Source organism: Corapipo altera, unplaced genomic scaffold (genome assembly GCF_003945725.1).
Source record: "Corapipo altera isolate COAL_440 unplaced genomic scaffold, ASM394572v1 81, whole genome shotgun sequence".
NCBI lineage: Eukaryota > Metazoa > Chordata > Aves > Passeriformes > Pipridae > Corapipo > Corapipo altera.
In genome coordinates, this window is record NW_020884987.1 from 338395 (window position 1) to 362772 (window position 24378).

General features: G+C 40.1%; 1 long non-coding RNA gene across 1 annotated transcript; it reads left to right on the plus strand.

Moving 5' to 3' along the window:
- The first annotated feature begins 5709 nt into the window (after positions 1-5709).
- Positions 5710-14296, plus strand: LOC113958093. Its single transcript, XR_003531418.1, has 3 exons — positions 5710-5853; positions 8288-8379; positions 14044-14296. It is a non-coding gene; the product is annotated as an uncharacterized LOC113958093 (long non-coding RNA).
- Positions 14297-24378: the final 10082 nt, after the last annotated feature.

The following is a 24378-nucleotide window of genomic DNA, read 5'->3' on the forward strand; positions in this document are numbered from 1 at the left end:
AGTCTTTTGTATGGCAATAGTTGAGATACCACAGCATTTCCTGTTCCTAATGCAAGGGGACTATGTGGAAGCTGTTTACAAACATTCTTTCTGTACTGGAAACCCCTGTATTATGTCTGGATTTTGAACTAAGTTCTTCCATGCTTAAGCACAAAGACGTGATGCGTGGCCATAAAGCAAGCACATCAGTTATTTATAATTTCTGGGCTACACAGCATGACTGCAAAGTATGTGATGGGGCTGGGACTCTGACAGATAGATGAAAGCTAAAAATTAGTGCAGTTGGGGAGTGACTCCAGAAAGGAGAGGCTAGAGGTCAGGGTGGAGGGAAAAAAAATGTCTGCAGGACCCCCAAGGCAGCAGGCAGATAGGGAGGTGCTTTTTTATTTTTTCTTCCCCGAAACACTGGAAGGTACGCTGAAAGAAAAAAAAAAACTGAGGACACAGAAGCTGGACAGTGGCCCAGGCTGACTCCCAGATCATCAAGGACTCTAAAATAAATAGACAACATTTGGAATATAGACACAGACAGCCGGCTGAGGGAAGTCATTATTCTTTTCCATATGGCACCTGTGGAGTCACATAGTAAGTAGTGGATCACATTTGGGGTATCCCAGGACAAGAGGGATGCTGCCAAACGGTAGGGGCTCAGCAGAGGCCCACCAAGATGGTTTTGGTTGGACTGTGTCCACGTACAGAGAGGTTGAGGGAGCTGGTGTGTTCATGTGCTGGTTTAAAAGTTAACCAGCAGGGGAAATGAACTCAACTCAAAGGACATATTATAGGTCAGAATAACAATTTAATAAAATAATATAATAAGTACGATTATACAGGCAAACAATTGGTCTTAACCCACAAAACCCAAAAGTATAACCCAGCACCCTGGGGCATGAACAAAGTGGTGTTCCTTGGGCCGCCCCTGAGTCCAAAGTAAAGGGAGAGGGGAAAAAACCTGCTGGTGGGAGAGCTGTTGCAGTCTGGTCAAAAGTAGGGATTGCAGTCCAGTTGAGGGTGGTGGTCTCAGTCTGGTTGAGAGTGGTGAGCTGCAGTCTGGTTGAGAGCGGTGAGCTGCAGTCCTCCTCTGGATCCCATGAGTGGTCAAAAGGTCCCGAAACTCCAAGTTTATATATTCTCCAGTTCAGGTAGGAACGCTCAGTCTTTCCCTCAGAGCGGGGAATTCCATAAAAGGGTATGAGGACAGGAACATCTTCCTATTTCGCAGGCCTCTACTGATAACAGTTTCTGGGAAATGGCATGGAAGGCTATAGAATACACAGTTTTGGGCTACACCCATACAGTGATGAATCGGTCCCAGCTGTTCTAACTAGGACAGTTCAGCACAGAGAGCAGAAGGCAGAGAGCATCTCATTGCTGCCTTCAGCTCCCTCTCAGGGCGATTTTTACAGGGAGGACAGAGCCAGACTCTTATTCTAAGAGATACAAAGCAGAAGGATGGGACAGAAGAGTCACAAAGTGCAGCTTGGGAAACCCTGCTGGATATAAATCCACAGCTAATGTGCTTAAGCACTGTAGCAGGTAACCCAGGGAGTTTGTGGGCTCTCCATCCTTGTAGGCATTTAGTGCTGCATTAGACAAGATCCTGAGCAGCCTGGCCTAACTTAGACTTTAGCTGTACCCTGAGTACCTGACACACCATATGGCCTCCAGGGGAGCTCCCAGCCTCAGTTATTCTGGTTCTGATCTGCACCATTTGGTAAGGAATGAGAGGTACCAGCCAAGAAATATTCGATCAAGAAAGTCATGGAGCCAAGTGAAATAGAGCATTCACTGAACACTCAGCCTGGGCCTTACTCCCCAGTGTGTAAATGCGAAATGAATCTTATTTCACATGGTATCCAAGGGGGTACATGTCTCAGCAGATGGAGTAAGGTTTGTATTTGTCCCAGGCTCAGAGAGGAGGCATGAGGAGTAAAGCACTTAAAATTTACCATATTTGTTGGTATGCTATTTAATTTTTGTACTTCAATACCAGGAATAAAACACCCTTACCTTCACCTCACAAAAGTGCCACCTGGTTCTGTTTGTGGCTGTTTCAAATGGGGAATGGGCAACTTTGAGGGGATGGTCACCAGCAATAGTTTGGAAAAAAATTAAGAAAAGATTTCAAATTTGTAATATTCAAATAATCTGAGTATTTATACTGCAGGTTGCTTATTGCAGTATTTCTGTTTGCAGATGGAAAGCCCGAATAGGATCAAGTATAGAAATAGACATTTTCTGTAGACAATTTCTAATTTATCCAAAGAATTCTAGGCACAAATGTATTCAGTTATTTCATTGGTATTTAGTCTATTGTTTACAAAGAAATATACAGATAATAGGATGAGAATTTTCTTGTTTATAATTTGTGGCCCTGTAGATAATTTTTTTAAGGAAAGAACCATGAAGAACGTGCAACGAACCTCTTCCATTTCGATTCTTTGTTGACTTTCATTTGGACTGTTTATTGAATTATTTATTTGGTTTTCCCCTCAACTGTACTTCTTTCTGGAAAATACCCATGAGACATATGTTTTGAATGCTTTTGTTTAACCTTAGCTGACATGGCCATCTCGAGAACACAGGCATGCTTGCACATTTATGGACACAGTGTACAGGCTTTGACAGACACACCTATCAGTGGCAGACCATCACTGAAAAATCTCTTTGTGCTTTCAGTGACAGCCTGGTTTGATGTCTCACTCTTCAGCTGTGTTTTGTTTGAAGACTGATTTCTTTTCCTGTGTTTTGTTTTTCTCATTTTATAAGCCAAAGTAGTTCTTCTGCTTAATTTAGTTACTTCGTTAATGATATAGGAAGGCTTTTAAACTTATATGTTCCTATTTGGAAAATAGGCTAGTGTTTATTGTCTTCAGTGATCGTGTCCCATGTTGTGAAATGTAACCACTTAGAGCTTTTTCTCCTGCTTAGTCCAAGCCTTTATTATTGGTACAACTGAGGTAACCAGCTGGCTTTGGTTTAGGGGTCAGTTTTGAAACACATTCTTCAGTTTTGAGGGTTTTCCATGGAAGACTAGAATAAACAAAAGGCCTGTTGACTTACATGCATGCTACTGATGTGAGCAAATGATTTTAAAAAGTCTATTTCTCTTTTGTAAATCAGAATTTTATGACCAGAAAGGAACTTTGGATTTGGTCCTTGTGCTAAATATAGTGATTCCATGTTCTTAAGCTTTAATTGAACTGTCTTAAAGCCTTTAATTAATTTTATTTAAGATACATGAGGATTTATAGCTATAAGTATTGTTGGTCAGGAAACTCTTTTCTTCAAAGTTTGATAAAAGCATAAAGATTGATAAAAGGAAACAATTTTGTGAGAGGTTGAATATGTTCACAACAGTAACTATTTCTGTCAACCACAGCAAGAAAACTGGCAAATGGAGTAAATATAAAACACTTTTCTGGCCACTAAATCTTTTTATGAGTAGATATGCATAAACTTCCAAGTTTCTTTTGATGGAGTTCCTCCCTAAACATTCCAGCTTCATGGAAGAGGGTCAGATCCTATGGAAAATGGGCAAGAATTTGAAACAATAAACCCCATAATTTTCCTTAATACATAGGAGGCCAGATCTAGCAATGGGAAAGATGAGGCACTTTGTGCCAACCTGGGTTGCTGGCACCAAATGCAACATCTGATAAGCAGAATATCCTCTTCACCACCAGAACCCTGCATATATTGCAACTTCCACTACAATTACTTTAAGGGACACAAGTCACCCCAGACAGCCTTCTAGAAAACACTCATATTGAAAGCTCAGGACATTCTGAAGCAGTGAATCCCATCTTTTTCTTTTCCATGAGTGCTCATTTTTGTACTTTACTTAATTCACATTGTAAGTGAATGCATTGAATTTCATAGATATAAAAATACTCTTTTAAAACTGTGTTTTAATAATAAACTAGATTTTTCAGCTTTATTCTTTAACTCATGAAAAAAATAAAAGAAAAAAAAAGAAAAAAAACCCCCTACCATCTGGAATTATTGTTATTATTTATAAAATTTAAGTAGTTTACTGCAGTAGGAGCCAATTAGATACTTCTTTTGTTTAAGTCTTGTCCCAGAGCTGAGAGAGGTCTTGGCTACAAACTAAAACCTCTAAGTCAGAATCTTCTTTAGTTAATTCCACTTATGTGTCGGGGATTTCGGTAGGGCTGAAAAATTCTACATGATCACGTTCCATTCATGACAAAATTCACATGTTCGTCCTGTTCGTAGTTTTGTTAAAAGCACCAAGAAATGTCAATGACAGACTATAAAGATGCAAAATGGATAATCCAGCCATCGCTCATATCCCATGGTAGAGTAGGACACCTGGGTTTGTTTGGTTTTGGTTTTAAAAAATAACGTTTCTTTAATCCTGTGCATTACTCGTGATTAAGTCGCACTGCAAAACACTGACCCATTCAAATGCACTCCCCACACACAGGGTTCCATTCAGAGAAAAGATTAAGAGGCCTTACACACAGCAAATGGCATCTGGTTCATTGAAGGCACTTGTAGGACCTCTTCAAACACTAAGGTGAGACAACAGGTCATTTTTATCTCCACCATTTCAGACTGAATCCTGTCACAGATGGGTGACATGCAACAGCAAAATCTGAAAATAACAGAAAGAGATACCATGAGAGATGGGTCTGTGAACCTAACTGTGGCCTGCAATGGCTGTAGAAATCTTCTATGGCTTATATCCTGTCCAAAGCTTTAAGGAGAGAAGGGGATTTTGGTGGGCAAATTTTTTATGAGGAGAATTACAAGCTGACCTGTGGGAGTTTCCTCTCCAGGAGTTGGTGAACAAGGCATTGACTGACTGCATCAATGAGCAGGTTGCTGAGTATATGACAGATGAAGTGTGATAGAATCGTCTGCTTCCCCAGACAATTTGTACCAACCCTAATGAACAGTAGTACAAGAAAAGAACAATAGTTGGTATGTTTATAGGAAATTTGGCTTGTTGCTTCTTCTAACTGCTGTGTGGGACAGCGATTTTGTATTTTCAAGCTACAAAAATAAGCCTGAAAAGTGTAACTGCCTTAAAGACACCCGTTGCAAGCTGCACATAGACACTGTCTTTGGCCAGCATGAGAGATGGAGCCTGGACTTGCAGAGCTGTCAGTGTCCCAGTGCCAGGCACCTGCTCCTGGCTCCCAGAGACATGGTCTGGGTTTATTCACCTGGTCACTCAATGGGGTACTTGAATGTTCTGGGCTGCAGCAGTGGGACTGCCAGGCTGTCACATTTAAGTTCCTCATGTCTGCAGATCCCCTGTTTAGCAGTGAGATGTCATGCTCTCACCTATGAAAGTTGTGTATGTTTTTCTACCTGAACTGGTGGCCCATTTAGCCTCATGTGTCTTCTCTGCCACCTCTGAGGTCCATGGAATGGACTGATCACTGCATTGACCCCAAGTTTGTTCTGTATCCTGCTTTTCCATAATGGCCACTGCACGCTGACTTGCTGCCAGCAACGCTTGACAACATTAGACTGTTACAAATCTGGTAGAAGACCCTCCTTGGTAAAGTAGTGTTTCATACCAAGGTCTCCAACAGCTTGCATGACAAGATTGTTGGCTGAAAAGGTAATCCATCATTCATTTGGGTAATATTTTGCTCAGACATGCACAGGACAGCTAAAATTTGCATGATCCTTGAATCTTTCACAGCAGTTGTGTTTCTATCAGCCAAGAAAATGACTGTGGATCAGCACACACTCTTGCCTCACATAACTGAACAGGTCCTGAAGTTGGAGTTTCCTGCTTTCCCTAAACCCAGATGATCAGCTGGAAGGCAGCTTCCCTGCCCTGGATTTTTTGATTTAAATTGGTAAACAAAGGTAGGCGTGAGAACATCTGTCAAGTCGTTCTGTGCCAGGCTCCTGGGAGCAATGGCAAAGTTATCCACTGGATACACAGGCAGGAGCTATGGAAAGATGGCAGAGAGGTGCTCAGGATGGGAATCTGCTCTGTCCATCTGCGGAGCACTGATTAGATATAATACATAGTGGCTGTTGTACCAGTTGCTGATTGTTTCTATTTGGGACAGAAACGTGCTGCCTACGACCCGTGCCTCTCACACAGCACCCCCCTTGGCAGTGCTGGAGCTAAAACTTGGGGCAGCTTCTGTTGGTGAACCCCTTGTCCCAGGAATATGATCACATTCTGTGTGAGCATCCATGACCCAACTGCCAACAGACATTTTCCCAAGTATTTCTTGCTATTCACTAGCCTAATTAGATGAGCAAAATTGCTTCATTCCACTCCCTGGTGTAAATCTGTGATAGCTTTATCAGTATCATGCTGTAAACTGTAACACTGTAATCAGCCCAGAACATATCTGCCTATTTCCTGAGCGTTTGAAGGGCCAAAATGTTACATTTTTATGTGCAGTTGGTTCGATCACTCTCACAGCCTCCTCTCTAAACAGCGTTTTATTGCAATTTTAGTTTCTCCAGACTATTTTAATTAAAATACAATTTTTTCCTTATAAAATGAAACAGCCAAGTTCATTAGTTATAGTGTCAGGGATGCTATTTGCTGACAGTTCTATACTAGTGTTAATCCTGCAAACTCTAGACTCCTTAAAGAATAAACCATTTCAGCATACAACCATCAGATTATGAGATCTCTTTGTCCCCGGCTACCTTTTCACTGTTAGGGGAACACTCACTCTGTCCTTTGCTCTGTCACCACAGCAGAAAATTGTTTCACAAGTCTTTTTAGCAGTAGATATTTGGATTCTCCAGTCTGTAATTTTCCCCCAAAATGAACAGAGATCTTAGAGATCAGAGATTAAACTCAGAGAGGAATTATATCAATAAAAAATATTATCCTATGAATTTCTTTCAATCATGCAGTTCAACTGCTTGAAGCAATTATGATACCTAAACAGAACTCAGGTCATTTGGCTTACATCTTTTCTTCTCTTTCTGTTCTGTCATCTGAATTAAAGCTAGCCTTCATTTTTACCTTTTAATGGTAGTTTTATTTATCTCACAATTTTGTGAGATGAATAATAAATCTTGGTCACTCAGAACTGTTCATGCCAGAAGCTTCCCTTTTGCCTTACCATTCCTGTATGTGCTTCCAAGCTCTGGAGATCTTTCTGACCAGGACAAGCACCTCTGGCTTGTGCTGAGCTGAGCTCCTGATGGTGCATTAGCTGTCCACAAAGGAAAAGAAAAATTTAATTTGTGTTAATGTGACAGTTCTCATATACTTGATTGTCTGGCAAGCTTCACAGAAGCAGGGATTTAGCAAAGAAACACTTAACTTTGCCTAATTTGTTGAGATACGTCTGTATTTTGAATTAGAAAAATATGATTAGAATATAAATGCTAAAGGACACGAATCTTTGCCCTATGTATCTTTGTGACTTCCCATAAAGGCTTATGACACAGCTCTCAGTAGAGTGAACGTAGCCAGGCACAATCTAACAAAATCATCCAAGAGGATATAAATAGCAACAAGATAGATATGATCTGAGGGTTTTTTGGGTTAGTTTGGTTGGTTGGGGTTTTTTTTTATGCAAGATCATGCACATGGTTTAAATACCTTCACAGGCTATATATAGCACAGGAGCTTCCAACTCACAGAGAAGTTTTAGTCACATAAGCGGGGAAAAAACACTTTGCAGCCTGATTGGCTTTCAGCAAGAAAATTACTCCTGAGAGACACAACTGGTTAAGCCTCAAAAACCTCAGAGGTGTCAGCTTTGACTGGCAGAGGTGTGAACCCACATTCATGTGGGCCTAACCTGTTCGAGAAGTCAGGTACAGAGTTTGTTGTAGGGGCATTGGACATATATTCTGATAGTTGAGACATGTATTCTAATAATAAGGCAAAATTCAGATAAGTGAGATCTCAGGGTATATGCTTTTGAGCAGTGTGACTCAGAAGTATATAGAAGTAGGTCACTCATGGCTGGGCTTCGCGAACGAAGATTTGGGAAGGCTTTATCCACATTTGTTACAGGCTCGTTGGTGACTTATGAGGCCAATACGTGACAGACATGTCCGATTGCAAAAGAGAAGTAAGTCAATGACCAAGAAAAAGCTTGGGAGGGCATCCTGACCTCTACATTTTAAGAAATAGTAGAATAGAAAAAAGTGAAAGATTAAAGAGAAATGGATCAATAAGGGTAAAGCAAGTTTTTCACACTAATTCAGAAAAGAAATACATGGTTAAAAAAACCTGAAAAATAATTCCCAAGCTAAGAAGTCACAATTTGAAATGCAATATATATGTGATATAAAATACATTTCTTGTCAGGACATCCAGAACTTCTCCCCTGATGTCTCGGTTTTACTGAAAATCTGTCTCTCTGCACATTAACCAGGCTACCTCTATTAAAGCACAGTCAGGTAAAATTCCATATCCACAAGGAAGCCTTGCATGAACCTGTAAGAGAGAACTACCTGAATTAATGCCATAAAAACCTATAAATACTTCATAAATCACTTCCTCTTCTGAATTAAGAAAAAAAAATCCTTTAAGACGTACATTGTAAATTAGTTTAATCCAGTGAAGTGGTCCACTGCTGAAATGCATTTCCCAGTACTCTTTAAAAGTAAAGTCAAAGAGTATTTTTTTCTTTCATGAACTAATTACTAACTCTGGGCACTCCTTGAATGATGTGGTACAGATTTTGTCATTCCTAGTATAGAGTTATTGAAAACTGCATTGAAAGGTCATAAATTTAAATATTTATATTTTATTATCAAATGTGTCTTATTTTTTCCCTAGGCTTTCATTTATTCCCCCATTCTAAAAATATCCTATCAAGGACTTGAGTTATAAAGGAACTCCAAGTTTTTTTCCTTAGTATGTTTTCCACCAACTCTCTGCAGTCAAGAGCTGCAAGGTTCAGGACTTTCATTCTCTTCTCTCTTACCTTATATGCATACATACAAACCAAATCTATTAACTAGCAAAAAGGGGGTCAGAAGAAATGAAAACATACTTCACACTTGTGTCTGCTTGCTTGCTTTCCTCCCTACAAAAAAAAAAGAAATATGAGTCATTCCACACATCTCTGTTTGACTAAGGCAAGAATTCCCTGATTAATACAATAAAACAGGCTTTCCCAGGGGACAAAGCATCAGGCTGATAAAGTAAAAATAGAAAAGGAAATGTGGGGAATGCACGATTGGTTTCAGAACTATTCAATTATTTCAGGTCTGTGTTACAATATTTAAAATACTACAGTAATGTGCTTTAATTGCTTAGCATTCTTCTGTCTTTTAAAAGAGAAAATATTTTATGCAGCATAAAAACGCTCTCTAAACTTGTCTTATATAGTGTTGAGTGCAAGCAAGTCCAAAATTAACAGAACAAATCTGTTCACCTATTACTGTTAGTCCTTGTGCATGCAGAGAAACCTAAAAAAACAAAACAAAATCATTTTTCCATTGCTACAGATATACAGAACGAGCTGCTAGTATGAAACGGGAATACATTCATGTGGGTTGCATGGGTATATTACGTACAGCAGGTGGCCATATAGAAGCAAGGGTAGGTACTGAACAGCTGTGCACAAAAAGAAATAGCATTAATTACCTATTGACACTGTAGAACTAGAGGTTTGTTTCCTATAGTTGAATAATAGTTCCTTCAACATCTTTCCAAAACACATTTACAGACTCAAACAACTGCTCATGATAATGAAGAAATTCCATACCTAGTTCACAATATTATCATGCAACTAAATCTGTTTATAAAAGTTGTGAGGGCATATTAGCACTCACGTGCCACTCTATGTTGGCACCACATATTTGCACACCAAAAATCCACAGTGTGGCCAGCACATGACCCCAAAAATCAGACAAACAAGGAGGAAGTATTTTTCTTTTGTCACTGACTGTAATGAAATTGCACACAGAACATATTTTGGCACTTGTAGGCAGCTACAGCAAAAGGACTGGATAATGGATCTTTAATATCAATTTATTGATAAAAGAAGTGAGAGCTAGTTTCTATCAGCTCTTTTATCAGAAAGCTGGTAGCACCATCTCCGTTTCTGAGAGCAGAAGAAAGAAGACTCAGATGAAATTAAGTACAGTCTTTAGATGTGCAAAGCAGAAGAATAACAAGGGTGTGAGCCTGGAAAGCATCTCCCTCTATGTCCATCTTTATTTTCAACCTTCAGAAATCATAAATGTCCTCATACTGCAGTTTCATCAGAAAGAAAATCTAATTACATGAAATTTGCTTTATTTCAGAAAAATATATATGATCTTTAGATTTCAAAAGTATTGTTCCTTGTTAGTTTTTTATTTTATCACCTATTTTGTGGTCTCATATTTACAAAGTGACACTAAATACTTGTGTAACACAGCAGTTTTTAGTTGAAATGTCCTTTAAAGGAGAAAAAAAATGTCAGAAATCTGGACATACACATACAGCTTGCATTTATGTGTCAGAGAGTAACAGAAAATTACGGAGTGCCCTCTAGAATATGCTCTAGCATATGTCCAAGTTTTGCAAAACATAAGTCCTTGCTGTATATTACCAAGATTTTCATTAAAAGATCAGTTGAATAGAGTCAACTGGTTGAGGAGGAATAGGGGAAAAAAAGGAATAGGATCACATTCCAGGAACACACTTCTTAAAATTGTACTCTATTATCCTATTTTTTCCAATACTATCTCATATAAGCCGTGAACGAAAAACTGGTGGAACCTACACGTACGTACCACAATTTGTAGATTAATTTATTTAAATGTCATAGGTCTTTTAAAATAGCATTAAAATAATCTGATGGATCAAATGCTATGCAACAAATGCTATGGACTTCATTGGCTAATTTTCTGCATTTATAGAAACAACATGTGACTGACCAATTGCATGCTATTTTGAAAGACATTCAGTCATGATACCAGTTTTATTAGTCCTTTTGTAATTAATCGCAGTAGTTCACTGAGTAAGAAAAACAGCATGCATTTGTTGGAAACAATCAATGACAGTCACAGGGCTGACAGCCATTTTAGTGTGCTAAATTGTGTCCCAAACCCAAGAACTACACCTGCCTCCTCTCCAGCCTTAAAACACCACTTGGACTCCTCAGAGTGACGAGTGAGCATGAAACACCACTGCAGAGACCAAACTAATTCAAGCTAAAGAGGTAGATAACCATCAGAAAAATGCTGGTTTGTGTCAAGAAAGGCAGATCCCAATAGGATCATGAATGTCATTCTCCTCTTTCTTCAGTTTTAAAGAGTGAATGCACTTGACGCTTTAAGGAAACCAGAAATCCCTCTGGATCCAATAAATTCCAATTCAGTTTTATCTTATTAAGTAACTAATATGATCCGACCGTCCACATAAACACAAGAAGTGCTGAAACACAAGCAAAATAACTCTTTGTACTGTGAGTAGTACTTTGTTTTGGACTTCGTGGTATCTTTCTCTGCAACAGTCCATGGAGGATGTGAATTCCAATAGTTCTAAAAATAATGAAATACAGCATTAATGTGGATGTTCTACTTTCACTCAAGGGATGTGCCACCCAGGCAATGCCAGATGATGCCCTAATGGAGGTACTTATTCCTGTATCTTTTATATTAAAAAAAAATATATATATTTTGATATGTAAGGTGTGCTCTATATGGACAAAAAGAAAGTAAGGCAGTAGAGAGCAGGGGAGCCCAGTTCTGCAGTAAAAACAAAGCTGTCGTGCCTTCCAAGCCTTCCTGTGATAACAGGGTTTAGGAGCTTCCACCTCAACCCAAATAAGTGCTTGACGAACTTATCTAAGTACTCTGAGCATAATTGTCCTGTGACAGGCACATCTCTGTCCCTAAATGTTTAGCAGGTTTGCATTAGGAGGGTTTTTCAGAGGTCTCCAGTGCAGAGGTCAATAAACTAACACAATCCCAGTTTGGAGACAAGAAATTGGAATTGTTTATTGGATTTACAACTTCATATTTAAAGGGTTTAGGGTTTACACATTTAACAGAGGGTTTACATATTCGTTCTATTACAATTAGAGGGTTTCGCAAGGATGTCAACCCAGGTTGACAATCTTGGGGTCTTAGGAATTACCTCATGGGAAAAATCCATTTTTACCTTTGGGGATTTTAGAGGGGGGGATTAGGTATTCCCATCTACAGGATTCAAGGGATCCAGAGAATGCACATGCAAAGAGGGGAACACAATGGGTTTTATGCAGAGGTCTGATGAGATCAGGATGTGGCTCTCTGGCTCTGGTAGGGCATGTGATAACATCATGTAAGGAGTCTCTTCACATCCTGCTGAAGAAGGCAGGAAGAGTCCACAGAGATGAGGTCACTGAAGAGGGGTTTTCCCAGCTTCTGTAGCCCATGGCCTTCTGGAGAGACCACTCAAATTTCTTTCTGCAGATATCATACTTTGGAAGCCAACACTCCAAGAGACTTAGGATGAATTTTCAGTGAGAACACCATGACCCATGTGGTAATTCCAGACAAGCCAATGAAGTGCAGGAGAACAAATGACAGCTTTGTCCTCGGGCAGCCAACAGGCAGGGTTTGGGCACAGCTCTGCATGAATTAAGCTCTAGTGCTTCTCATCTGAGCTGGGACAGTTATTGTTCAAGTGCTGGCTGTGCCAGCTTAAATCCAGGGAAGCTGTGAGCCTTGTGCTGGCCTTCAGGTGGGACACGTGGCCTACCTTTGTCTGGGCTGTGCAGCTCTTGTGCTCTTTCGTGCTTGCTGCCAACCAGAGGGACTGTGGAGCCGAGGATGGTTTCAGCCTTTCAGCTCGAACCACCCGCTACCAAGACTGAAAATGCAACAGATACTTTCACTTAGATTGGCTTTTTCTATGTCACATTCTTTCCTCGTTGGAAAGGTTATTTCAACATCTTGCTGATTTGTTGCATTTGCTTTTTCTTACTCATTGTGCCTGCTGTTCTTAGCACAGGAAGAGCCCATTGCCTTGCTCCATTAAAAGGTTTACTGTAAGAAGGTTGAGATCACTCTCCTGAGCTGTATTAGGTGGAAAGCATTGGCTGGGTGTTTTTTGTCCCAGTATTCATTCTCTGCTGTTATTTAAGGACAACTTTAAGTGTCCTAGTCATATGTAGACAAATTGCTAGCCCTGAAGGCTCTTGTTAATGATTTATACACTCTTCCAGTGTAGTTAGAATACTTTGACTACAAAGCCTTTTTTTTTTTTTTTTTTATTTAACCCAGCTATTCCTTACTCTGTATGCCTTATTTAACAAGTTGCATTTTTTTCAGGTAGCAAAAGCTGACCAAGATAACAATGCATTCTAATGATTGATTTGGTAGGATAAACCAAAGAAATAATCTCTGCAGGAATTTTATCATCCCAATTGTCAGGTTTAAGGGATGTTGATCCTTTAAGAACTGAGACCAGATTGCACAATGTTTTGTTTCATCTCCTAATCCATATTTTCTTCAGTTCCACTCTCCCCTCTCCTAGGCTGCAAATGTAATGAATAGGTTTGATTTACAAATGGATAATGAGAAAGCAGAGGTCTTCCTCCTGCTGCTGTCTGCCGGTCACAGACAATTCCACTTCAGTCTTTCACTCAAAACAGAACAAGCTGCAGAAAATAAGTGCTTCCATGAAAAATAAACAGGGAAACATCTGCCATGGAAAACAAGTGATGCCACTAAATAAACAAGCTTCAAAAAAGAAGCCCTCTATCCTCTTTTATCAGTGATGAGAAACAGAGAATATTTGCATGTCTCTATAGTTAAGCTAAATTAAAGAATATGCTTTTATAAAAACTTGTCCACTCTTATTTCTTAAGTCTTCCTCTTTCTGATCGAGGAAATAACGTCATTTTCTAACATCCAGGAGTTAAAACTCTCAACCTACCATGACTAAACTCAGAAACAGTTACCTATAATATGTGAGATTCCATTCCAGTTTTACCAATGTGTTTTCTCCAGAGTCACATTTTTCACCCCAGAGAAGACAGACAGATGTGATCAAGAGTAGTCAGAGCAAGTCAAATCTGTGTGATGATATGACACGTTGCAGAGCACGGGTAGAAAAGAACTTTCTGCTCCTTTTAGGTTGCAATCTGCGGGACTTCCAGAAGAGGAAATGGCTCCGATGGTTACACTTGCTGCATGTGGAGGAGCTGTAGAGCAAACCCAAATTGTACCAAATCAGCAGGCAGTTCTCTAATACTGTTACATCTGCTCTTGTTTTCTTTTTTTCAGGACAAGAGTTATAATTTATGCAAAAGGAGAGCAATCATAAGTCCCTAGATTTGTAGAAGTAGTGTGATAAGGCACATAAAGAGTGGTCTTAAGATCCCAGATACAAACTAACATGTATTGATTTTTAACAAAGTAAAAATTAGATGCCATGCTGTTTTTCCAGTCTTTGTTACTGCACCTTCCTAAGGAGATAAATTTAAATTCAAATGCAAAGATAATTCAAGTGGAGATTTCAGTTTGGTCTTGAGTAATCCAGTGTTGGGGGAATATGATGCTCTGTCGATTATTTGAAATTGAATAGATTATCTTACCAAACACACAAGGTAGTATTTCATCCTAGAAGACAATACCAAAGTCAGAGAGAATGTTTATATATTGGAAATGACCTGGTTTTTAAAGTGGAAACCATTAGAGAAGAAATTGAGATTTCCTCATAGGATTTTATGATTCAAAACAACAATTCATGCCACATAAACAAAAATGCTTCCAACCTGAGAGCACGTGTATCAGTTTTGTAGAATGACGATGCCAAAATGGCAAATGGCAATAAAGATTTAAAATAGGAGTCAATCTTAAATTTTATTTTCATGTTACTAATGAGAAATTGTATAGTATGTAAATGTCATATATAATAAAAGGGAATGCAAGAGGTTTTAGTAGATCATTCCAGAACAATGCAATTCATATAAATAGTTTGTCTCAGCTAGAAAGAATTCAGCAGCGTTCTTAGAAGAATATCTGTTCTGTGTAAATCAAATTAGACACAGAGAACCCAAAACAAATTGGATGCAGAGAACTATATCATGGCTTGCTGCATCCATCTCATTTCCCAACACCCTGGGATCCCTGAGCTCTCTCCGTGTCTGAGGCAGTGCTCAGGCTGCAGAGTTGGCAGGCGCTCAAGGGGCTGCCGGAATCTCTCCCTGACTGCACTCACTGGCAAGTCCTGTCTAGCAAGGTTCCTTCTCCGTGTCCTCTCCTCCCAGGGTCACATGAGGCCACAGGCCTCTGGCTCAGAACGGATTTCTGCCTCTCTTGTCTGCAGCAGGAAAAAAGAACGGAGAGGTTCTCTCCGGTACCTCGCTCGCACACAAGGAACCGGCTACTCCTTCTGCCATCATCTCATGGCTTTGGGGGGAAGGCCTTGTTTACATCCCTCCTTCAGCGAATTTGCAGATGACACTAAGCTGGGGGGGAGTGTCGATCAGCTGGAAGGCAGGAGGGCTCTGCAGAGGGACCTGGATAGGTTGGAGAGTAGGGCTGATTCCAACGGGATGAGGTTCAACAAGGCCAAGTGCCAGGTCTTGCACTTTGGCCACAACAACCCCATGCAGCATTACAGGCTGGGGACAGAGTGGCTGGAGAGCAGCCAGACAGGAAGTGACCTGGGAGTTTGGATTGACAGAAAGCTGAACAGGAGCCAACAGTGTGCCCAGATGGCCAAGAAGGCCAGTGGATCCTGGCCTGGATCAGGAACAGTGTGGCCAACAGGTCCAGGGAAGTGATTCTTCCCCTGGACTCAGAGCTGGTGAGGCCACACCTTGAGTACTGTGTCCAGTTCTGGGCCCCTCAGTTCAGGAAGGACATGGAGGGGCTGGAGCAGGTCCAGAGGAGAGCAACAAGGCTGGTGAAGGGACTCAAGTACAAGTCCTATGAGGAGAGGCTGAGGGAGCTGGGGTTGTTCAGCCTGGAGAAGAGGAGGCTCAGGGGAGACCTCCTCACTCTCTGCAACTCCCTGACAGGAGGTTGTAGCCAGGTGGGGGTTGGTCTCTTCTCCCAGGCAATGATCAGCAAGACAAGAGGGCTCGGTCTTAAGCTGTGCCAGGGGAGGTTTAGGTTAGATGTTAGAAAAAATTTCTTTCCAGAGAGGGTAATCAGCCATTGGAATGGGCTGCCCAGGGAAGTGGTGGATTCTCCATCCCTGGAGATTTTTAAGAAGAGACTGGATGTGGCATCAGTGCTATGGTCTAGCAACCGCAGTGGTGTTGAATCAAGAGTTGGACTTGATGATCTCGGCGGTCCCTTCCAACCCAGCTGATTCTATGATTCTGTGATTCCCCTCACCGTGTGGTTATCCTCCCTGGAAATGGGCACCTGGTCTTTGCCACCTCAGGAAGACAGAAGCATGGGAATGGCCAACACCTGCCCTGCTCCCTTGTTGCCTGAGGGTTTTTTGATTTTTTGATTTTTCTAATTTTTATAAGTTTTAGAAGTATTTATACAGCAAATGTAGATTTTAGAAGCAGTTGCATTTATTCCCTCACCCTTTAGCACAGTAGCTACACAGATCCCCAATTCTCTTACCCCATTCCATGTTCCCCATATCAATTCCCCCTTAAATTCCATTTAGCATATTTAGTCTTCATTTCAAGGTAGGTCTTCTACTGTTTAAGAGCATCTGATCCCTAGCCTGAACTGCAAAATATAACCGAGGACTCTGTGCACTGTGTGCTCTGAAGAAGAGGAAGATGATGAAGAGAGGGTCCTGATACAACCCCAGACCCAATTCCCAGGTCAGGGGGTGGAATAGGGTAAAGGTCAGGGGTGGATGATTCAGGGATTGGATGGACATCATTATAAAATTGTAACACTGGGTCAAGAGCAGAAGCACGTGTAACTTATAACCCCAGTGTCTGAGAGGCATCAGGAAAACCTTCCCTCACCTTACCTCCAAAATTAAATTGCCCTGAGTTTTCTTTAGGCAACATCTTCTTAATGCTGTTCTTTAAGGTGTGACCTTGTCCTTTGACACGTGTGTGGTGTTCCTTCAGGCTCTTGCGGTTCACCTGTTGGACAGACTGCATCTTGCTGTTTATTTGGGATTCACTGTCTATGCATAAAGTAAGGTCAAAAGTGAATAATGTGATAATTCTGGCTGTTAGAGTGAGCTTAGTAGCACTTAGCAGCAAATCCATTTCTGCCAGAGCTTTATCAGCTCTAGGAGATACCAAGCCCTGTTTGAAAGTCTCCAAGGACCTGAATATGTGTCATAAAATGAAAAGCAATACTAATAGCTAATTCTTATTACTAATTTTTGTTTATTTTGATTTTTTAACATTTTAAAAGTCACTTGTTAGATCTTATTTTGCATTTATCTGATAAATTAAACATGCTTTGCTTCTTTCCTCCTTACAGACTATGATCAAGCTCCTGCTGAGCATATTTTTGATATGTCAGTTCACTGGATCTCCATTGATATGCTTATTCTGTAAGGTTGGTTTTCCAGTTCTTGAAATGTTGTAATTCTCTTATGGACCTTTCTGATAGGACAAACACCAGAACTGCAAACAGGATGCTAATATCAGAGTGGTCAACTATCATATCCAGCCACAGAAAAAGTTTCTTCTGATATTCTGTATTTTCTTCTATGTCTTTGTTTCTGTTAACTATACTACTATAAAATTTTCTTAGTCATGTTTTTCCGAAGGCAATTCCTACAGCATAAGAGCATCTTGCCTGTCCTGTCCTTACTTAATTACAGAATTGGAGAATAGTTTTCTGGAAATTATGTGCTGCCTAACTTTGAACAAGTTACCTGTTTTTCCTGTGACTTTGGTAGCCTGTGTTTGGCACGGATGGGGGGGAAGGTGCTGGGGTGAAAGGGGAAGAGTGCCTGAGTGAGAGGGATAAAAACTAAAATGCTCTTTAGGAGCACAGAGCCCTTCAGGATGTCAGCAGGATGAGGTGAATAATTACTTTGGTTTTCAACATGTTCTTCCCAAGCATGCTCACTAAATAGTGCTTATACCAGTTATGAAATCTGTTATCTATGACATGGAAAACATGAGCACTGTGGTAATTTAAAATAAGTTAACACCTTCGTTAAGAGAAATTTGGAAAATTTTGGGGTTTACATCTCTCTTTCTCCCATTTTATGGACTCCATTACTGTTGGATTTTTTTAGTTAAGTGAGTTAACTTTTGCTGGTCCACTTTAGGTGTGAGGTATACATGCAAAAAGTTCTTAAATACGTAAACTTAGTTATACCATTTGCCCCACAAGGTCACTAGAGCTGACAAGGTACAATTTTTAGCAAAATAAAAAATTCTTTTCAGTTTATAATATTACATTTTGTGAAAACCTCCAGCATCCATCCTGAATGAATTATGAAGTGAATAATTTACATGCCTTTATTTTTCGGAGGGAAGCTGATATTTATGACGATAAAATGCACTTGTTTCAAAAGCTTGTTTCGAGTAGCCACCACCAAATAGAGTAACTGCCTTTGGAAAAGGGGACATGCTTCTGATCATGCTATTGCATTCCTGGGTCACCCAAAGCACAGGTTGGGTGAGCAATGGGTGCTGCATTGCTCATGTAATCCTATAAATATCTAAGCCACGCCACAGTGAAAGCACAGCATCTCCAGCTCCAGTGCAGATGTTTTCCATACAGGAAACCTCTAATCCAAACTTTCCCTCCTCTCCTCTTGCTGGCCTCACATGGCCTCATCATGTTCTTTGCTCATTCTGAAACAATAATATACATTTGAATGGCAGCCAGACCGATTGCAGCCTGCCTTTCAAAAATCACCCAGTCCTTCTGACAATTGCATTTCGCAGAACATTCCAATCAACCAGAGTGGGGGTAGAAAATAATTTAATTTTTGTTGTTAACGAGTTCAAGGATGATGATCCACTAAGTAAATCTTATTTCTTCTTCAGTCATTTCCCATCGGTCCCACATTCAGGCACAAACCGTATATGTGCACGTCTTTGTTCATACTAGAAATGTTTCCAGATTGCACAAAGAAGGTATTTGCCAAAGCATTTCTCTGAAGTGTTTCTACTTCTGAACAAAAAATCAAGGTGAACCCTGAAGGATGCTGTACAGCACTTACTTGTGTCATACCTTGTAAAGCCCAGTTCAACAAACCGGTTTTCCTGTGATTAAATGATACATTCTCACTTTGAAGTGACAGGGTGTCAGAATGACATGAATTGCTTGAAAAGTTTCAAAGCAGAGCTCAAGTGACTTGTTATAAAGGACTTTTATATTCCTGGTGTTTGCAGAATAAGAGGCAGCTTTGTGTTTTTTTCTGGTGCCAAAACACACAGGAAAGCATGCATAATTTACTGGAATACAATGGGATAAGGGAACCTTCCAAAGTATTTTATTTAAATTTTTGTTCTGGTTTATATTTGCTCCTCTTTTTTTGGTGTTTTTCTGGCAATTGGAATGGATCTGAACTTGCACTCTCCCAAAATTTATAGAGTCTGTGAGAACGTGTGTGGTGTGGGTGGCTTGGAATGTTTTCTGGATCCACGAAAGAAAAGTTTTGTGTGTAATACGATGATAAATTTCACAACTTCTTTGAAGGTGAACAGGAACAATCTTATCACTGGACTGATTGAACAGGCCTGTGTAATAGCCTCCATCAATAACATTTTTTTATTATTTACAAATTTCTGATGCCTCCACTGCGTGGCTTAGTCAGAACACCCCACATTTGTTTGTTCCCTCCTTTCTGTGTTACACAAAGACAGAATAGTGCCATTATATTGTTAATTACTCCCACTGGGTATTCCAGGACACCAGTAAGAGAAGATCTACATTACATAAGGGTCATAAAACACATCTCTAATGTTTGGACTCCCTTGGAACGCTGTTATTCCTCCAGGCTGTGTCTATATGACTAAATCCAAGCATGCCAGGAACATTTCTAAGCACTAGGGTGTGAATGTCTGTGCTAGTAAACAGAGCCTTACTTGGCATCAATTCATCCTTTTACAAACAGTGGTGTACCCAAACAAGTCCTGGGCACATTTTGGTGTTTTGGATGTTTAACAGCCAGAGTGGCCGATCCCTGCAGGCAGATCTCCTGGAATCTCTGCTTTTGGAGAGTGAAAGCAGTTGTCTAGCTTTGACATAAGCCATCCCAATTCACTTGGACCCAAAGAATTTTCAGGCAAAATTCTTTTCCTGGAGCAGACGTAGCCAGAGGGACTACTATAAGAACCAGTAAAAGTTGATATTTCCCCAGATCTTGTGCTTGTCATGGAAGGCTATTTTGGAAAAAAACCAGCACTTCTCTCAGATAAGGAACATCTGCTCATTTGTGATTTTTGAAATATCAGGTATCATACAGAACTAACAAACTGATATATCTCCAACTGGGTTGCAATTGATCCTTCATTTTTGAGGAGAGATTTTCAATTGAAATATTTCCATCTCGGCCTCTTTCCCATTTTATTTCAGTTTCCCACAGACCTGCTGAGCTCCTTTGTTGTTGCAAATGAGTAATGGGGAAAAACTACAATTAGCCTGAAGTTTCAGGGCAAGATGTGTTTGAAAAAGAAACTCGTTGACTGCACATTGGACCTCAATGGGGTAGCTCACGGAGTGCTGGCAAGCAGGAAAATCACATAAGGTTTTTAGTAGAATTTTAGAGGTTAACAAAGTTATTAGAAATCCTCAGGAAGAAGGAAAATGTTGACTGTCATTTAACTGATTTAGGACATATTCTACTTCTGTTAAAAAACAGTTAAAGAAACAGACTCTCCACTTAGAGATTTCTATCATAAGCCAAACAAGAAAAACCACCCACAGAAATCAGTGAAGAATCTAGTCTCAATATAGCAAGGGAAAGTGGAGGTAGAAGCTAGTGATTTACACAATATATTAGTAATTTTAAATGTTTGTTATATACAAAATTCCTAACTAAGGTCCAATCTGGTGATGCAGAATAATTGGTGCCTCAGAAGCTGACACAATTAGCGAAGATAATTTTGATAATGAAAAAAAAAGAAAGGTAAGCATTGCAAGAGGAAGAATTTACAGATTAAAAAAGTGGGTTATTAACACAGATTTCCCCCAGAAAAGACACAATGAAAAAGATTTGTAATTGGTAGTAAAAACAATTTAAAAAAAAATAAAATAAAACAAAAAAAGAGTAGAAGTTCTGCAGTGCTGCTGGCTGGCTTGAGACCAAGGGGGAGTCAAATGCCTTTTCCTCCCACTCCTTCACTTGGTGTTAGCAAGAGTCAGAAACTCTGGGGCCAATAGCAGTATTAATAGTGTAAAGGTTTTTTGGGGTCTTCTAAGCAGAGTTGTATTTGATCCTTTTGTTTTGTTTTGTTTTGTTTTTTTTACTTTGGACAGCTTTCTGTCAATTTGCCATTTCTTATTTTCAGGATATGTCAGGATTGCTGATTTCTGCCTTTCCCTATTTTCTCTCTTTCACGTCTCTTATTACTCCTGTTAATTGTAACTCTCTATTTTTTCTCCCAGAATGATTTCCTCCCTTCCTGATTGCTCTTCTGTAACTCCTTTCCCATCTTTCTCCTTATCTGTGCTTGTCATGTCTGCTTTTCCTCACAGAACTCCTTGTCCAGGTTTCCTTTCTCAAAGGTAAAAAAAATTAAAGACATTCCAAACCATTTGTTCATGTATTTTGTCAACTGTTTGTTATTCTGTCTTCCGAGTTATCTCTTCCCTCTAACATTACTGTCCTTTGTCATTGTCTGTTTAATTTATAGGCACTTTTGTATAATCTCTCTTTTAAAATTCATCATATGTAAAATCTCTTTCAAGATCTTCACTAACAGAATGGTCATTAATAACATGTTGGAATGAGTCAGAAGTGACATAGAGAATTTTGAAAAGGTACCAAGTTTTGGATGTGTCTTTGGGTATTTAATATGACCTTGTATATCTGTTGCCTCTTAAATCTGGAAGGGCAGATAAGTTGCACCAATGCAATAGAGAGATGATCTTTCCTTTGTCTAAAGGGTTTGCCACAACAGCTACTGTGAACTGATTATACATGAGGGAAACCATTGTTTGGGGTTTGGCTTCATGGGCACCTTTTAGGTATTGTCCTATCCTACAAGTTTTGTTTTCAAAAGAAAGGAGGAGCTTGCTAACTGAGCTTTGTGATGGCAGTTTTCCAACTGGGAGTTATTCATTTAAAGCAGCACACATGTATTACCTAATTCACATCAAAATGTGACCCCCTTCAGCAGAAACCACAAACTGAAAAGTAGCCCTGTATGAGGAAATATTGTTGGGCTGTTTTAAGTCCAAAGACACCAAGCACCTGGCATCTAAGCATTGCACTTGGCTTTAACTGCTAATCCCAGCAATATCCAGGAAACTGTTGAGTTCAGCTGTGGTACTCACCACAGTTTGGTTTTTCATGTGGACAAAATTTTTCATCTAACTAAACCTAAAGTTCTGATGATGTTAGGTGTCTATAGTGAACGTCAGTAACGTTCTCCCTTTGATCTCAATGGGAAGTGTTTCCACCTCCAAGATGAAAGAGGTACCAAAAAGGACACTCCCCATTGAACAGATTTGGTGTCCATAGTGACCTAAAGTTCTACCAAGTCTTCCTTAATGTTCAAGTTTGTGCTGCCTACTATCTTTCTGTTGGATGATCTTGTCCTCATGCATTATTCAGTGATGAACTAGGTCAAAGTAAACTTAGCATTACTACCACAATGAACCATTTCACCGTGGTTGACTGGAACAGTCTGAACCTGGCATGTGTAACATTTTCTCTGTACAATGATTAACGTCATTTGAGCCAGTGGTTGAAATACTTACAAAGGATGGAAAATGAGCTGTAGCAAAAGAAATAGGGCATTAATGCCCACCTTACCATGAGTAAAGCTGTGATACACATAAAAAAAATCAGCTGGGCATCAGATGCAGAAAGCAACAGTCCCACCTCTGAAGAGGTGATAGGTCCCATCTATTGACCAAATAAGAGTACTGATATCTTCTCTGTCCATACATCTCTGCAATGCCATCAGTTCTGGGGCTTCCCACGACAATGCAACTCTCCAGGAGGTAGTCAATCACCAGAAATGTTCCTGGAGTAATAGAGAAAGATCAAAATGTATCCGTACTTTGAGATGTTCGAATGGATCCTTAGGATTATGGGGAGCGGGGCAGTTAAGGACTCCTAAGGACATCTAAGGACTGTTGTATTTTCTGCCAATCCTCCCTGGCAAATCCAGGAGTCCAATCTATATAGCTCCGCTTCCCCCACTTGCCATGTTTCAAATTGACTTGGCTTGACTGTTAGTATTTAAATTACTTTTTTCATTCTTGAACTCAGGTGATCTTACACTTCAAAATGCTTGTATACTTGCCTGAAGTTGATTCTACTTTAGTGAATGGAGCTGCCTGGAAGATCTTACACCTAAAAGCTTCCTGTTAAACATGAAAAACAACACTGGATATGTGCTTTTAGCAGTAATAATTATACTTTGTGATTCTCCTGTTTAATGATTCACTTGACCTTTTCTAACCTGGGTTTTTACTTGTATAAAGAACTAAGAAGTTTCATTTACATTTTAAAAAAATTTACAGCCACGTGTCTCTCAGCTGGCCTGAGCAGCACTACTTAAATTGCCAAGAGTAGGAGAAAAAAATTCCAGTGAGAAATCACCTGAAGACAGGCTAAGTTGCCAAGTAGTCACTTGTTTGACCCCAAGCAGCTGGTATTGTTCATGCTATGTAAGGCTGGAGGGCAGATCCGAACGTTTCCCGGTGCTGGCTCAGCTCTCAGGAGCGAGGAGGGAGCTGTCAGCTGAGTGATGGAGAGACCTCAGCAGGATGGGATGCACAGGCAGAACTTCCTTCCGGCTGGACAACCTGTGTCCTTCAGTCAGAGGTGGAAACTTGCTGGGGGAAGGGGAACCATTTAGATAAATGCAAGTTGGGGTTTTTTTTTTTTTGCTCCCTCTGCTCAGGTTGTTCACACTGTTGAGTCTGAAAGGCAGGTTCTTCAAAATAGATGGTTCTTTTCATTTGAGTCGATTTATTTGGCTCCTTTAATGAGGTGCCGAAAGTAAAGATGCTTAGCACGCATTTTTCAAGGACTGCAGGTGAGATTTTGCTGCAGATGACGGGAGATTATAAACTAAGGTTATTACACAGGTTTAAGAACAGACAGTTGTAGGGTTCTAGCTTATGTCCTGTAGAGGACTAGTGAAATAAAGCCTCAGGTTAGGGCTACTGGTGAAATCGAGGCCAGTGTTTGAGCTGAGGGGCTTCAAAATCAGATTTTTTATTGTTTTTCAAAATGGAATCACAGTTTTCATTTAGGACTCAACGAGTTTATTCTGCTTGTAGTGGTAGCAGTTGCCGGCCTGTGATTAAGGCTAAGATTAATGTTAGGGTTAAGATTAATGCAGATGAGAGCCAAGAAGCAGCTCCATATGAAGCTGCTTGCCT